Genomic DNA, 14,821 nt, shown 5'->3' on the forward strand with positions numbered 1-14,821 from the left:
ATATGGAAAAAGATGATCTGCTGTGGCAACCCCTAACGGGAGCAGCTGAAAAAGTAAAATAAGGTGCAGTGAAAGTAACAATGCTAAAGCAGCTATGGTATTTGGAATAGTTTGACCATTCCGTGGACCATTATATTGGTTCTGGTTAATTACAATCAGATGCATTAAACTAATAAACAATATGCTGTTAATTTCAGTGTATTTATAAAGCCACGTCAGGAAAAGAAAGGATAACTACACATGAACAGTAGCACTGCTTTGACGTTGGGTACCACTAGTCTGCAAAACCGAGTAGAGAACTTGCGTACGACAGGGTATGAGGTACCATGGAAATGTGCGTGGCTTTACGCCAAGTTTAGGTTTTATACATCGCGATTTGAACGTGGAAATGTTTTACGCATGTATACTGTGTTTATACATGAGGCTCCAGGTGTGCCTGGAATTTCTTCCAGAGGTATTGTCCCTCTCCCGGTCTTTTCAGGCATCCTGGCTGGGCAGGCTCCCAAGCTGTCCACCATAGTGACTATCAGAAATGGAAAAACCCAAAAGCTGTGCCACTGCAATACTACATCTGTGGGCATTCTGGCAAATGGGAATTGCGAACACCTGATGGAAAAGGCAAGACGAGGCAATCCTTTGTATCTAAGCACTTATTTGCAGCACGGTTTTGTCCCACGCTCTTAAATTGCAAAATACCTTGAAATCTCACATTTTCATCTAGCATCGCGCATAAGAAAAGCTCTATTCTATTGCTATGCACTCATTGCCAGGCATGCTGAAACCCTTATTCAACAACTTTTTGTGACATCCTTTGAGACCACAATAAGGGTCATGAGTGGAAAGAAAGCAGTCATTTAATTTAATTCATGTCTTTCTGGAAGTGGAAGGAAAACCCACGTAGACAGGCAGAGAACATGCAAACTTCACACAAGAACTGCATTTGTGGTTCAAATGCCTCAAGCACCTAGGTCTAAACCATTACATTAGTCTACCAGCCATTACCAGAATAAGGACAATAAAGTTCTGAACACATTGACTAAGAAAATTTTCTGTTCCAAATGCCAACTGTGACTTAACTCAAATCAGTTTTTATTAGAGAAAATACATTTTTTATTTTCAGTTTTGCTCAATAACAAAGTGCATTTAATTGGTACAATGGCACCAGTAACACATTTAGCGCAACACTTAATATGTTAAAAAAGAACAAAGAATGACAAAATCATTTCTGAAACAACTGCTAGCTATATAAATGCACATTTTCATATTAATACTTATGTGTGTTTTTTGTAAGAAAATGGGTGCTACTTAGAGTGCTCTCAGTTACTTGGGTGTATTAGAAGTACTTTGTAAGCAACAAAAGTGTGTTTATGTATGCAATATTTGCCAACAGTGTGTTGCAGTGGTTAAGGATTTGGATTTAAGGCTTCAAAACCTGAGGCTTTGGGTTTAAATCCAGCTACTGACACTGTGTGTTTGTGAGCAAGTCACTTCACCAGCCTATGTACCAATTGGAAAATCAAAGAAATGTTACAAATTGTATATTAAATGTTATAGGTGTCCTTGGTTTAAGGATTCAGTTAAACAATGAATAAGAGCATAGGTCTCCTTGCTGAATGTGTGTGTCCTCATTTGCCCGACTCATCTTGGTTGATGACTATCAGTGGTTATTGATTCAAGAGGCTCCTGGAAGCACAAACTACCATGGAGCTAACCTGGACAATGACACACAGACCTCAACTCATTTCTGTGTTGGTGCTAGATACCCCAGAACCTTACTTGTCACCTGTGATAGAGTGCTTTGTGGTAATTGATGCTTCAAGGGGATTCGCTTGCTTATCGTTTGTGAAGAGTGCTTCACAAAGCTCCTTGCTTCATGTTAGGAGGTCAACAGAGTATATAAGGTATAATCATGATGAGAGCTGGTACGCATCTAAGAGTGCCAGTAGTCAACAGCAAAAACAGCATCTGTTAACCATTGAACTCTGTATCTTCATTGATTTTCACTGACTTCTTTTTCCATTTAACAACATTATCACATCTTTTTTTACCTGTCCAAGACACTCCCTGTCTTCAGTCATCTGTTCACCCTATTGGAAAGTGGTGGTATTTATATCCTACAATTGTGTAAAGCACACTCTCAGCACAGCAAAGATTATGCAAGTTCAGATAATATTAATAAATATCAAAAAAATAAAACAATTCTCTCTATTATGAAAAAAAATCTTGGAAAGGAAAACCAGGGAGACGAGACGTGATCGTCTTGGAAGACACTTAAAAGACCCGAGAAACTAAAGAGATTGGTCACGGAACATCTCGCGGGGACTGTTAGCATGAGACTTGGTGCCAAGAGACTGTCCCAGGACCATCTTGTGGGGACGTGGAAGATGAGATTCTTGCAAGATACACCCTACTTACAACCAATATCAAATAAGACCACGGGGAGCAAAACACGCAGTCGTGTAAAGGCATATAGCAGACACAGATCCTGTGCTCTCAGCTCATACAAATTGTATAAGGACAATACGTTCTACAGTAGATGAAACGTCAACGACTAAGTGAAGAAGAAAGAGCAGCATGGAGAAAAGAGACCCAAAAGCGTTGGAGAGAAAAAAAATGCAAATAAGAGATAATGAAAGCAGTGGAATTCGAAAGGCTCAAAAAAATTATGGCCTGATACACATGCAGAGAAAGGTAAAGAATATGAAAGCAGTAAAATTCGAAAGTATTGTAGCGTCCCGGCCAGGTTGAAGCCTTTTTTTTTTTTTGAGTGACTGTTAGGTCCGATTGAGGGAGGGCAGAGTACAGCACGAAAGACTTACAGTGGCGTATTGATTGATGCAGTAAGGGGGAGAGGTTGGAGAGGGTGCTAGAAAGTTGTGTTTGAGGTTATGAAGTCGATGTTCTTTTTCTTGATTGTTCAAGTAGATAGATAGATACTTTATTAATCCCAAGGGGAAATGCACAAAGTAAAAAAAAAAAATAAAAAAATAAAACTTTTGTGAGACTTTACTACATCTGTCTGTTTTTTTTTTTAACTTCTTCTCTTTTCGAGCCGGATGCAGAGGTCGCTACAGTATCAGAAAAAGATAGTAAAGGTTGCATTAGCGCAAACAAAAGGAAATTATTACTCAAAAAAAGGGAAAATAATCATCACGGACCAGATCCATCCATCCATCCATCCATTTTCTAACCCACTGAATCCAAATACCAGGGTCACGGGGGTCTGCTGGAGCCAATCCCAGCCAACACAGGGCACAAGGCAGGAACCAATCCTGGGCAGGGTGCCAACCCACCGCAGTCACGGACCAGATGTAATTGAAAAAATAGCAGGACAAAGCGAGGTCAGAAATAAAAGACAAAGAGTAGAAAACAAAGTAAAACAAAAAACATAAAAGCAGATGCTTTTATGCTTTTGCCGGGTCTCTCCGCAAATTTTACTGCAGGTTCTGGCACAAATATACAGACCGGGATCCTACCGACTATGCCAGGTGTGAAAGACGCTATACAGTGGCTGACCCAGCACAGACTTACACAGAGGCACGTGTAAAAATCACACAGGCTTTTATTTTTCTTCACCTGTGGGTGCACATTTTCCCAGTGACCCACAGGCAATACACAGTCCCAAAAGCACTTTACACAATTCCACAAACAACTCTCCACCTTGCACCATCACTCTTCCCAGGCAACCTCGTCCTCTTCCTCCCAATTCTGGCCCCTTAATGGTGGAGGCTGGCCCATTTTATAGCCCACCCGGAAGTGTTCCAAATACTTGACCACTTGGTCCCAATTGCACCTCCGGGTGGGGCTGATGACTCATCCAGCCAGGTTGTTGAGTCTCGGCAGCACCCCCTAGCGGCCACCCCAGCTCCCACCCAGGTTGTGGAGGACTCCATGTCCCATGGAGCCATGCGGGAGACTGGGGAATCAACATCAGCCAGAGAGGCTGCCACCAAGCGTCCCGGGGGAAGTATTGAGATGTCCATGGTAGCTCCCCCGGAAAATATGCAGCAGGGGTGTCCCGGCCAGGCATGTGACCCAGCTGTCCATCACAAGACCTACATATACCATCATGCCACATTTCAGCTTTTTATCTAAATGGGAAATAACATTTTTGTTAAGTGTGAGTTGGTCAGCCAGTCAACATTTTTGTATACCGGGTGCCCACACTTTTTCGGCTTATGAGCTACTTTTAAAATGACCAGGTCGAAATGATCTACCTACTTTAAAAAAAATATATATATATATATATATATATATATATATATATATATATATATATATATACAGTAATCCCTCCTCGATCACGGGGGATGTGTTCCAGACCCCCCCACGATAGGTGAAAAACCGCGAAGTAGAAACCATATGTTTGTATGGTTATTTTATATATTTTAAGCCCTTATAAACTCTCCCACACCGTTTATAAATATTCCCTGCAGAGTTATACAGCGTAATACCTTTGTACTCTCTTAGATGTTAGGTAAGATTCATTGAAATTATGTATATAAACACACTGTTTATGTACAGTAAAACCTAAATATAATTTTAAAGATATTGAGTGTCTCCGATATCACATATGTTACAGCCATTACGATAGACAGGCCACCAGCAATAAATATGTACAATGCAAGAAAAATAGTATACAGTAAATGTGTGTACAGTGACAATAAACGATCGCATGTACTAAGTACTGTAAGTAGAAAATTAATTATGGTTACTCACCAACAATGACACGATGACTTGTCCGATAACAATGAGTTTCATTTTACTGCACAACAAAGGAGAGCGTTACAGTTCTTCCAAAGGAGCCACTTCAGGCGATTGTGTAGCACTGCCGTTGTTCTTCTTCTGGCAGTCTTCAATCCAAATCCCTAAAGCAGATTCCATCCAGACTACTGCCTTATTACATCCACTTACAACTCGTTTTGCACCCTGGTTAAAAGGACACTGCGGCCGTAGATCTTATATTCTTTTCCTACTTTTTAAATAAAAGAATCGTAGCCTTCAACAAATCCAAAATGTTTACCTTTTCGCAATCGTTAACATCTTCCGTTTGCGCTTGGGCACAGCCCCTGAAGCAGTAGCAGATCATTTTGGAGCCATAATGAAGGGCTTGACTATGTACAAAGATAAACACAAAAGAGCACAACTCTTTACACAGCGAAACACGTTGATGCTGAATGAGCGAGACGAGACTTCCTGGTTAACTCTGCATTCAGCAGGCAGGAACTTAACTGCGTGCTCTGATTGGTTAGCTTCTCAGTCATCCGCCAATAGCGCCCCTTGTATAAAATCAACTGGGCAAACCAACTGAGGAAGCATGTACAGAAAGTAAAAGACAAATTGTCCGCAGAACCGCGAGGGATACATATACATATACATACATACAGTGGAACCTCGGTTCACAAACGTCCCGTTCACGACCAAAAGCTCGCCAAACTTTTGCCTCAGTTCACAACCACACACTCGGTATACGAACAAGCCAGTTTCCCTTGCCTGCCTGAGCTGAGCTGAGAGAGAGCGAAGCGAAGCGAGCACGTGCCTGCTGGGGAGGGGAGGAGGAGATTGCTGCACTGTTTGCCTGCCTATCTGCAGGCTGTACGTGCTAGCGCACCATCTCCCCCACTACAGGCAGCCTGAGAGAAAGAAAGAGAGAGAGAAAGCGAGCGAGCCGCTGCTGCAAGAGCTCTGTTCATTGTTCTCCTTCCATTGGCTTCTAAGCAAGTGAAGAGTGGTGAGAAGAAAATTTTGAAGAAAATTGAAATCGAAGTAAAGAAAGAAATTACAAGAAGTGGAAAAACTGTTTACCAGTTTACTCATTTTCCAATCTGAGAACCCTCCTGCTTTCAAGCAGCACAATGTAAACAAAGCCAGACTGCCAGCAAACATGAAGGGTTGGGTCACAAGAACTTTGTTTTTGGAATGGCTGCATGAGGCTTTCACTCCCACCAGCTAAACAGCTAAAAGCACCAGAAACCCAAGAAATCACAAGAGAGAAAACACCTGAAGGAAAACACTTCATGCCAGAACTCAACTCATGCAAGGTTAGTTTTCTTGGTGGTTTTTGTATTACGGATTTTTCAAAAGTAAATTTTTCAGTTCATAACACGATTTGTTGCAAATGTTCGCTTTTTTCCTTGTGCTTAAAACTCATGAAAGTGTTTGCAGATGGAGTTTTTCATAGCGCGATTAGGTGCAATGTTACCTTTCTCTTTTTTCAAATGTTCCTTTTTTTCCGCTGTGCTTAAAACTCATTTTATAAAAAGTGTTTACAGCAATCAGGCTTTAACTTTAATAGCGTTATCTCCTGCAATCTTACTTTTTTGGTTGCTTGTGAGTTGGTTTTTAAATGCACTTCGGATTTGGTCGATGTTCCTTTTTTTTCTGCTGTGCTTAAAACTCATTTTTAAAAAAAATGCTGCGAGCACCTGCTACAGAGAGATTACAGAGCACGAGAGAGCGCGCAGCTGACAGGGAAGGGATGGGGGGGGATAGGGGTGTCTGTGTGTGTGTGTGTGCGCACGCGCGCGCTCGTGCTACAGAGAGAGGGAGAGCGCGTGAGCCAGGCTGCTCCTGTACCTGAGGGAGGGAGGGAGGGAGGGAGGGGCTTTGTTGGTGTGTGTGCTACAGAGAAAGTGCGAGCGAGCAAGCCAGCTCGTGTAGCTGAGCAGGGAGCCTGGGTGTTTTGTGTAAGTGTTATTCAATGTTTTTACATTAGTTTACTATTACACTGTGCATTCTATGGTGTAATTAACTATATTTGTGCTTAATCTTTACATATTTGTACATATTTATATACAGTTTGTACGGTCTGGAACAGATTAATTGTATTTACATACAATCCTATGGGGAAACTGCTTCGGTTCACGACCAACTAGGTACACGACCAAAGTTCTGGAACGCAATTATGGTCGTGAATCGAGGTTCCAATGTATAGAGCTATATATATATATATATATATATATATATATATATATATATATATATATATATATATATATATATATATATATATATATATATATATATACTCAGTTAAAGGATTACTGGGAACACCTGTTCAATTTCTCATTAATGCAATTATCTAATCAACCAATCACATGGCAGTTGCTTCAATGCATTTAGGGGTGTGGTCCTGGTCAAGACAATCTCCTGAACTCCAAACTGAATGTCAGAATGGGAAAGAGAGGTGATTTAACGGTTGTTGGTGCCAGACGGGCCGGTCTGAATATTTCACAATCTGCTCAGTTACTGGGATTTTCACGCACAACCATTTCTAGGGTTTACAAAGAATGGTGTGAAAAGGGAAAAACATCCAGTATGCGGCTGTCCTGTGGGCAAAAATGCCTTGTTGATGCTAGAGGTCAGAGGAGAATGGGCAGACTGATTCAAGCTGATCGAAGAGCAACTTTGACCGAAATAAACACTCGTTACAACCGAGGTATGCAGCAAAGCATTTGTGAAGCCACAACACGCACAACCTTGAGGAGGATGGGCTACAACAGCAGAAGACCCCACCGGGTACCACTCATCTCCACAACAAATAGGAAAAAGAGGCTACAATTTGCACGAGCTCACCAAAATTGGACAGTTGAAGACTGGAAAAATGTTGCCTGGTCTGATGAGTCTCGATTTCTGTTGAGACATTCAAATGGTAGAGTCAGAATTTGGCGTAAACAGAATGAGAACATGGATCCATCATGCCTTGTTACCACTGTGCAGGCTGGTGGTAGTGGTGTAATGGTGTGGGGGATGTTTTCTTGGCACACTTTAGGCCCCTTAGTGCCAATTGGGCATTGTTTAAATGCCACGGGCTACCTGAGCATTGTTTCTGACCATGTCCATCCCTTCATGACCACCATGTACCCATCCTCTGATGGCTACTTCCAGCAGGATAATGCACCATGTCACAAAGCTCGAATCATTTCATATTGGTTTCTTGAACATGACAATGAGTTCACTGTACTAAAATGGCCCCCACAGTCACCAGATCTGAACCCAATAGAGCATCTTTGGGATGTGGTGGAACGGGAGCTTCGTGCCCTGGATGTGCATCCCACAAATCTCCATCAACTACAAGATGCTGTCCTATCAATATGGGCCAACATTTCTAAAGAATGCTTTCAGCACCTTGTTGAATCAATGCCACGTAGAATTAAGGCAGTTCTGAAGGCGAAAGGGGGTCAAACACCGTATTAGTATGGTGTTCCTAATAATCCTTTAGGTGAGTGTATATACTGAGTATAATTTATACATAAATTATATGTTGTCGTACCTCACATAACTGAATAACCTTTATGGCACAATAACAATTCAATATGGTCACTACAGTATTTGGATTTAATAATCTTCATGTGGGAAAAGGCTGACTTGCATAAATAAGTAGAGCCGAATAATGCAGTCAAGGAGCTTTTGAATTCAGCTGAGTGAAAAATGATGGCTGTCCAATTAACTGTGATTTTAGTTCCCTCTCCTTTCTCTTTCTCAGATCGCTTTTCATAAGGAAGTCAGTTTCATAATTTTTATGAACAATTTGAAAGTGCCTTTCCACATTTTCCTTCTTTGGAATAGAAGTGATAGATTGACAGATCAGACAAACGCACTTCGATTGTGACATTGTGAGAGAAAAAAATCCTCTTCCAATTCCACATCCAGCCCATAAACAACATTTTTTTTTTTAAATTCCTTCTTTAGTCAATATACAGTAATTTGGAAGGCTAACTCGATCACTTAGATAGCCGGAGTTTTGCAGTAGCTCATGCGTTTGATCCTGTATGCAGGATGACCAGTGTGTTAGAAGAAAACAACAACAACATCTTTTATTTATATAGTACATTTTCATACAAACAGTAGCTCAAAGTGCTTTACATAATAAAGAATAGAAAAATAAAAGGCACAATAAGAAAACAAAATAAGTCAACATTAATTAACATAGAATAAGAGTAAGGTCCAATGGCCGGGGGGACAGAAAAAACAAAAAAAAAAACTCCAGATGGCTGGAGAAAAAAATAAAATCTGTAGGGATTCCAGACCATTAGATTGCCCAGTCCTCTCTGGGCATTCTACCTAACATAAATGAAACAGTCCTTTTTGGATTTAGGGTTCTAACAGATGGACTTGATGATGATGGTCACGTAGACTTCTGCCTTTTAATCCATCCATCATTGTTGGAGCATCATGATGCTTTGAGTAGGTGGAGGTGGCGCAGGCCACAGATCGCAGACTGGCCGCCCTGTATGTCAATCAAGTGGCAAATGAAATAGGGAGGATATATGATAGACTAACGTTTAACAAAAATGTTTTTTGAATGCAATATGATCTACCTGCACTATGATCAACGCATTGGACACCCCTGCTGTATTCTCTCTCTTTATATTTATATTTATATATATATATATTTATATATATATATATATATATATATATATATATATATATATATATATATATATATATATATATATATATATATATATATATATATATATATATATATATATATATATATATATATAAAAATATATATAAATACAGTAGACCCCCGTGAAGTCACGGTTCAGAGTTTGCAGCCTCAGACATTCACGGATTTTTCCTTAGAACCTAACTAACTGATAGCAGAAACCGCAAATATCCTCTGCAATATGGCTTTTTTCGTGGAAGTTCTGTACTGTAGAGAGAAGAAGAAACAGCTGTAGAGAAAACTGTGACTTGGGATGGTGAAAGTAGCCAATAGAATTTGAAACTGCAACTCCCAGTAGTCCCTGCAGTGGCTCCGATTGGTCTTCTGCTGAGGGTGCTGGGGCTGTTGAGGTCAAAGGATGTCAGCGCAGCTTTTAAAAAGGGGGCCAGTGATCAAATTTAAAAAAAAAATGTTTTTGTGATTTGTGTTTCAAGTTCCTGCCTGTCTGCCTTCTGTTGGGTTACCTGTACTTATTCATTTTGTCCTGGATCGTTTTGTGCGTCTGGATTGTCTGCCGTCTGCCTGTGTACATGAGGACTGTAAGTGGATTCATGGCCATCCTGCAAAGAAAGGAGCGCTCCTGAACCAGTCCACCCATCTTCACCATTTCAGGAACTACCGGTAGGACTATCTTTACATTCCCATTCAATGTGCGGATCTCTGGACTATCTATTTTCATCATTACATTTCATCCATTGCCGTTTTTCATGAACTTTTTCATGATTTAATGTGTGTCTTTTGTTTGTACTTTGTTGTATTTAACGTGTAATCGCCATAAGGGGAACAGGGGTGGTATCGTTATTTTCTTATTTCATTTATTTTCATTACATTCTTTATTTGCTGTTTGGTTACCGGTTTGCTTTGTTTTTGTCTCTGTTCGTGAATGCGCACGTCGGGTCAAGGCTGGAATCTCCACCATAAAAATAAATAAATCACCGTCTTCTCGATTGCAGCTTCTCACGTGGACGCTCACGCTTACTTAAAAGCCTGAACTGTTTTGTCTGATTGCTTTGTTTCTCTTTCTCCTCCCCAGGCATTCTCTGCTACTGTTGAGAGTTGTGCTCCCTTATGATGTTTGTCTATTGTTTAATCGTTAACTAACTGCATGCTGAGCAAGTTTTACTTCTGAAAGAGACATGTTTGTATGAAGTGTTTGAATTAAGTTCCTGTCTGTACAATCTCCTGTGTTTGTGAGCAATTCTGTGACCCAAGCTGCACTATGACTGGCCTGCAAGCATCAGCACTTACCTCTGTGTGCTTTTGTGCAGCCAGTTTAAGTGCAGTTGGCTCAGTGATTTACATCCATGGTGTCAGTTGCACTTTGTACATATTGTTCCAGTAGTTTTTAAATAGGTTTTACAGTTTATTAACAGTGTTTAAAATGATTAGTGTTGTAGTAATTGTGATACTCTTTGCATGAAAAAAGCGTTACATTAAAATTTCACTTTTTCTTTGTTGAATTGTGACGTGATTGTTACTACATATAACATTTGATGTGAGTTATATTTTATTTAAGTGTAGAATATAAACATTTTCAGATCAAGCATGTTAAAATATTATCCACCATACAATAATTCACCAAGTTAAAGACTCTGATATGTCAAATATTTATGAAGAAGGTAAAATTTTGTTATGTTATTACCATCTACACATATATTTTGTGATTTGATCTTGTAATGTGCCCTAGAATGGCTTATTATTATTATCATTTGTATATTTTCTACAAAAGAAATATACTGTACATTGTGTTTCCTCTATTTGGATGTAAAAGTGAAAAAGCACATTGTGTTCATATACTACAGAATATTAACAGTGAAGGTCTAAACAGAGTTCAACATAAATTTTAAAATTTAAGAAAACACTGTCACTGAGCCTAGATCTGTGTGTGAATGAGAGAGAGTGCACTCACATTACTGAAACCTTATACATTGGTGTGCAGCCTATAGAGCCCAGTATTCCTTACTCATTTTGAATGACTGCATCTGTGTATGGACTGAGGCTTGGGAAGCAATTTAATGCATGTGGATATATTAGGTTTAAACCCATATTTGCAAAATATGTTAAATAGATATCCCCATTCAACTATATCAAAGGGTTTTTCTTAAACCAGATATAGTGAGGGCTCAGAATGACACGTGTCATAGATTGGATGCTACAGTAAGTGTCAGCTTTTAATAAATCTTGTGATGTTATTGATGGGAGCACTTTCTCCATTATTTTAGCAAAAACATTCACCAGGATGTTAACCTTAATTTTGAAGTGAAATTGATCTATATCATATACATTCTAGCAGCATTTTATTTGCCCTATCTCTTTCTGAATAGCATAAACAAACAATTTGTTTAACAGTATTTCCAGCCGTATGATGCAATCATGGACTGAGCCTTTAATTATGTGGCAAAGTCATGTATACCAAATAAAGTGACCACTTAGGGCACTATCCCTGTTTAATCCTGGTAATCATTCCTATGTCATGGAAACTGAGGAGACAAAAGCAACACTTAACATAATTTGCCATGTATGATCATACTCATTTTATTGAAGTCTATGAATAGACAGTGCTCGGTGCAATCCACTAGCCCAAAGACTCTGATTATATCAAACATACAGTGTGAGTTATTTACAAAGATATAAAAAGGTGGGATAAAATTTAATATAGCTAATTCAAAAAAAAGTATCTAAATGAAGCACAAAGGAAACGAAGTTTAATGCAATAGATAAGCACACTGAAAATGAAATATATATTAAGAAATACATAGCTTATAACAAAACCAATGCAAATTCTGACAAAAGTTATTTTCTTAATATAGTCAGCAGGAAACCCATTATGAACATAAATTGAAAACCGAAAAAGGAATTTTAGATAATAAAAAGAAAGCTAAGAAAGCTGTGACTTGGAGCTGTAGCAAATCATTCCCAAACTGTTTCTGTGATACATCAAACATCTAAGGCTGGAGAAAAAAATAATTTACAATTGAAATGCAAATGCAACTTATTTTATTAGAGTTTCTGTAATGGTTAGTGATTTCATTTTGAAGTCTATAAATAAAACATTGTGAAGGTATAATTTGCAGTGTGCTAATCTTGTACTAGCAGAACATATTGCCTTAATTTAGACCTTTTCAAAACAAATCTGTTTGTTTTTTTAGTTGTAAATATCAGTTTTGGAATTAAAAATAGGGTAGCGCAGTGGGTAGTGCTGCTGCCTCGCAGTAAGGAGACCTGGGTTAACTTCCCGGGTTCTTCCCGTGTCTGTGTGTGTTTCCTCCCACAGTCCAAAGACATGCTGGTTAGGTGCATTGGTGATCCTAAATTGTGCTTGGTGTGTGTGCCCTGTAGTGGGCTGGGTTTGGCTCCAGAAGACCCCTGTGACCCTGTAGTTAGGATATAGCGGGTTGGATAATGGATGGATGGATTTAAAATTATAGCTTTGGAATCTCATGGAATATTAAGTCATTGGACTTTTAACTTGTTCCTGTCCTATATATGATACTATGTAATTTGAAGAAACTTAATAATTCAGTCATACTTCACATCACCCAATACCAGCTGTTTCCCTGAGACAGGAAAAAAAAAAAACAGACACCGGTATTCTGGAAAATCCTAACCAACAGAGTTACTACTAACTTAAATAACTAACAAATGGCTCTAAACAAGTGCCCCACAATTTTATTTTTAGCCAAATATGACTAACAAAATCTTAGTACAAGAAATAATGTATTTTTTACTTTTTAGTGCATTTTTAAATAAAATTATGTCACCTAAAAATATATTTTTTATATTTTCTTTATGATCCACTGTTTACTTAAATATTACACATTGTATTCAGTTTAGACTATCAAAATGCGAGCAGTCCAGAAAAAATATTAATTTATAAAAGACTGAGAATAAAGCTAGCTGAAGTCATATATGAAAGACCTGGTGATACTCATTTTGCCTTTCTTAAGATTTTCCTTAAAATAAAAAAAAGATAATAGCAGCAAAGCAATAGTAAAAATCCATTTCATCATTTTAATATTGGTACAAAATGATCAGTGAAAGACATATTTTGAAATTAACAAAACCCAGCAGATGCCAAATGCTCGCCATTTACTAGTTTTAGAGTAATAATTTAAAATTGATACATTCTGTGCATTTTACCTGTTAAATCTAGATCAATATGTATTCTGGGAACATAATTCAGCACTCTGTTAGGCAGCAACTTAGACACAATATGTTGTTGGATTGTAGGTGGAGACTACTGTTTAGGTTGTGGGACCTGGTGACACATTAAGACCCCTCACAGGTGATGTGTCCACCAAGGGTTGTTCAGCCAGCTGCAAGGCAACAGAGGTTTACCACTTCACTGAGCCACATACAAGTTCACAGCCCTGCCATGTAATGCATCCGTCGGCCAAGGGCTGATCTGGGCAGCAATTGAATACAACCATTGACTTGGCATGGTTTTTCTTTCTGTACCTTGTCTTGCAGGATGACTCAATCCCAGCCACTGATCCCCAGATGTGGGGCCAACATGATGTGAAGGACTATCTGTGCCTGAATTGAAGACGGGAGCCAAGGCAGGACGACTGATAATGTCACTGCTTGTTTGCAGTGTCTGTGTGTAGCGGAGTGGTAGTTCTTGGTGCAATAAATGTGCTTGTTGTTCCTATTTTGAATGGGATAAAGTTGGTTTTCCTGAAGCCATTAGATTCAGCCTCGTCTTTCGGGTGCAAGTCAGTGACTTACATGTTACAAGGTAAAAAGTCACTTGAACATGCAAACTTAAATAAAAGAATTAACAATCTAGAATTGGGGCCCAAGAATGGTGAAACATTTGGAATGGTGCAGGCTTTTGGAGTATTTTATATGTTTACATTTCTCGGTTTATTTTTAGAGTGACAGCAGCATTCTTTTTTTTCATGTGTTACTGATTTCATTAGTATTATGAAATAGATTTGCAGGATAAAGTGTTTCAAATTAAAATTGACATTACTTTTGTCACTATCTATCTATGAACTATTAAGGCATCAGTACCCATTTTAGAAAGAAGTTGGCAAAAACAAATGGAACACAATTGTTTGGTTTAAAATTTGCTATGTTACAATGGTAGTATTTACTGCCTATTGCCGGGTAATGATTGCCACTAAAAATTGCAATCATTGCTTAAATAAAGCTCAATTTATATAATACTTAATCACGTGGTCCTTTACATGGAAAAAAAAAATAATACACTTCTTTACATGTTTCCTTACCTACCTGAAAGAGAAAATGGTACCAAAATACCAAATCCCCAGAAGAGGTATATCTGCATTACACATTTCTTTGGATTTAATTATTTTTTGTTTACTTTGAAAACTAACAATGCTTATATAGTAATTGCCT

Source organism: Polypterus senegalus, chromosome 4, assembly GCF_016835505.1.
Source record: "Polypterus senegalus isolate Bchr_013 chromosome 4, ASM1683550v1, whole genome shotgun sequence".
Classification (NCBI taxonomy): Eukaryota; Metazoa; Chordata; class Cladistia; order Polypteriformes; family Polypteridae; genus Polypterus; species Polypterus senegalus.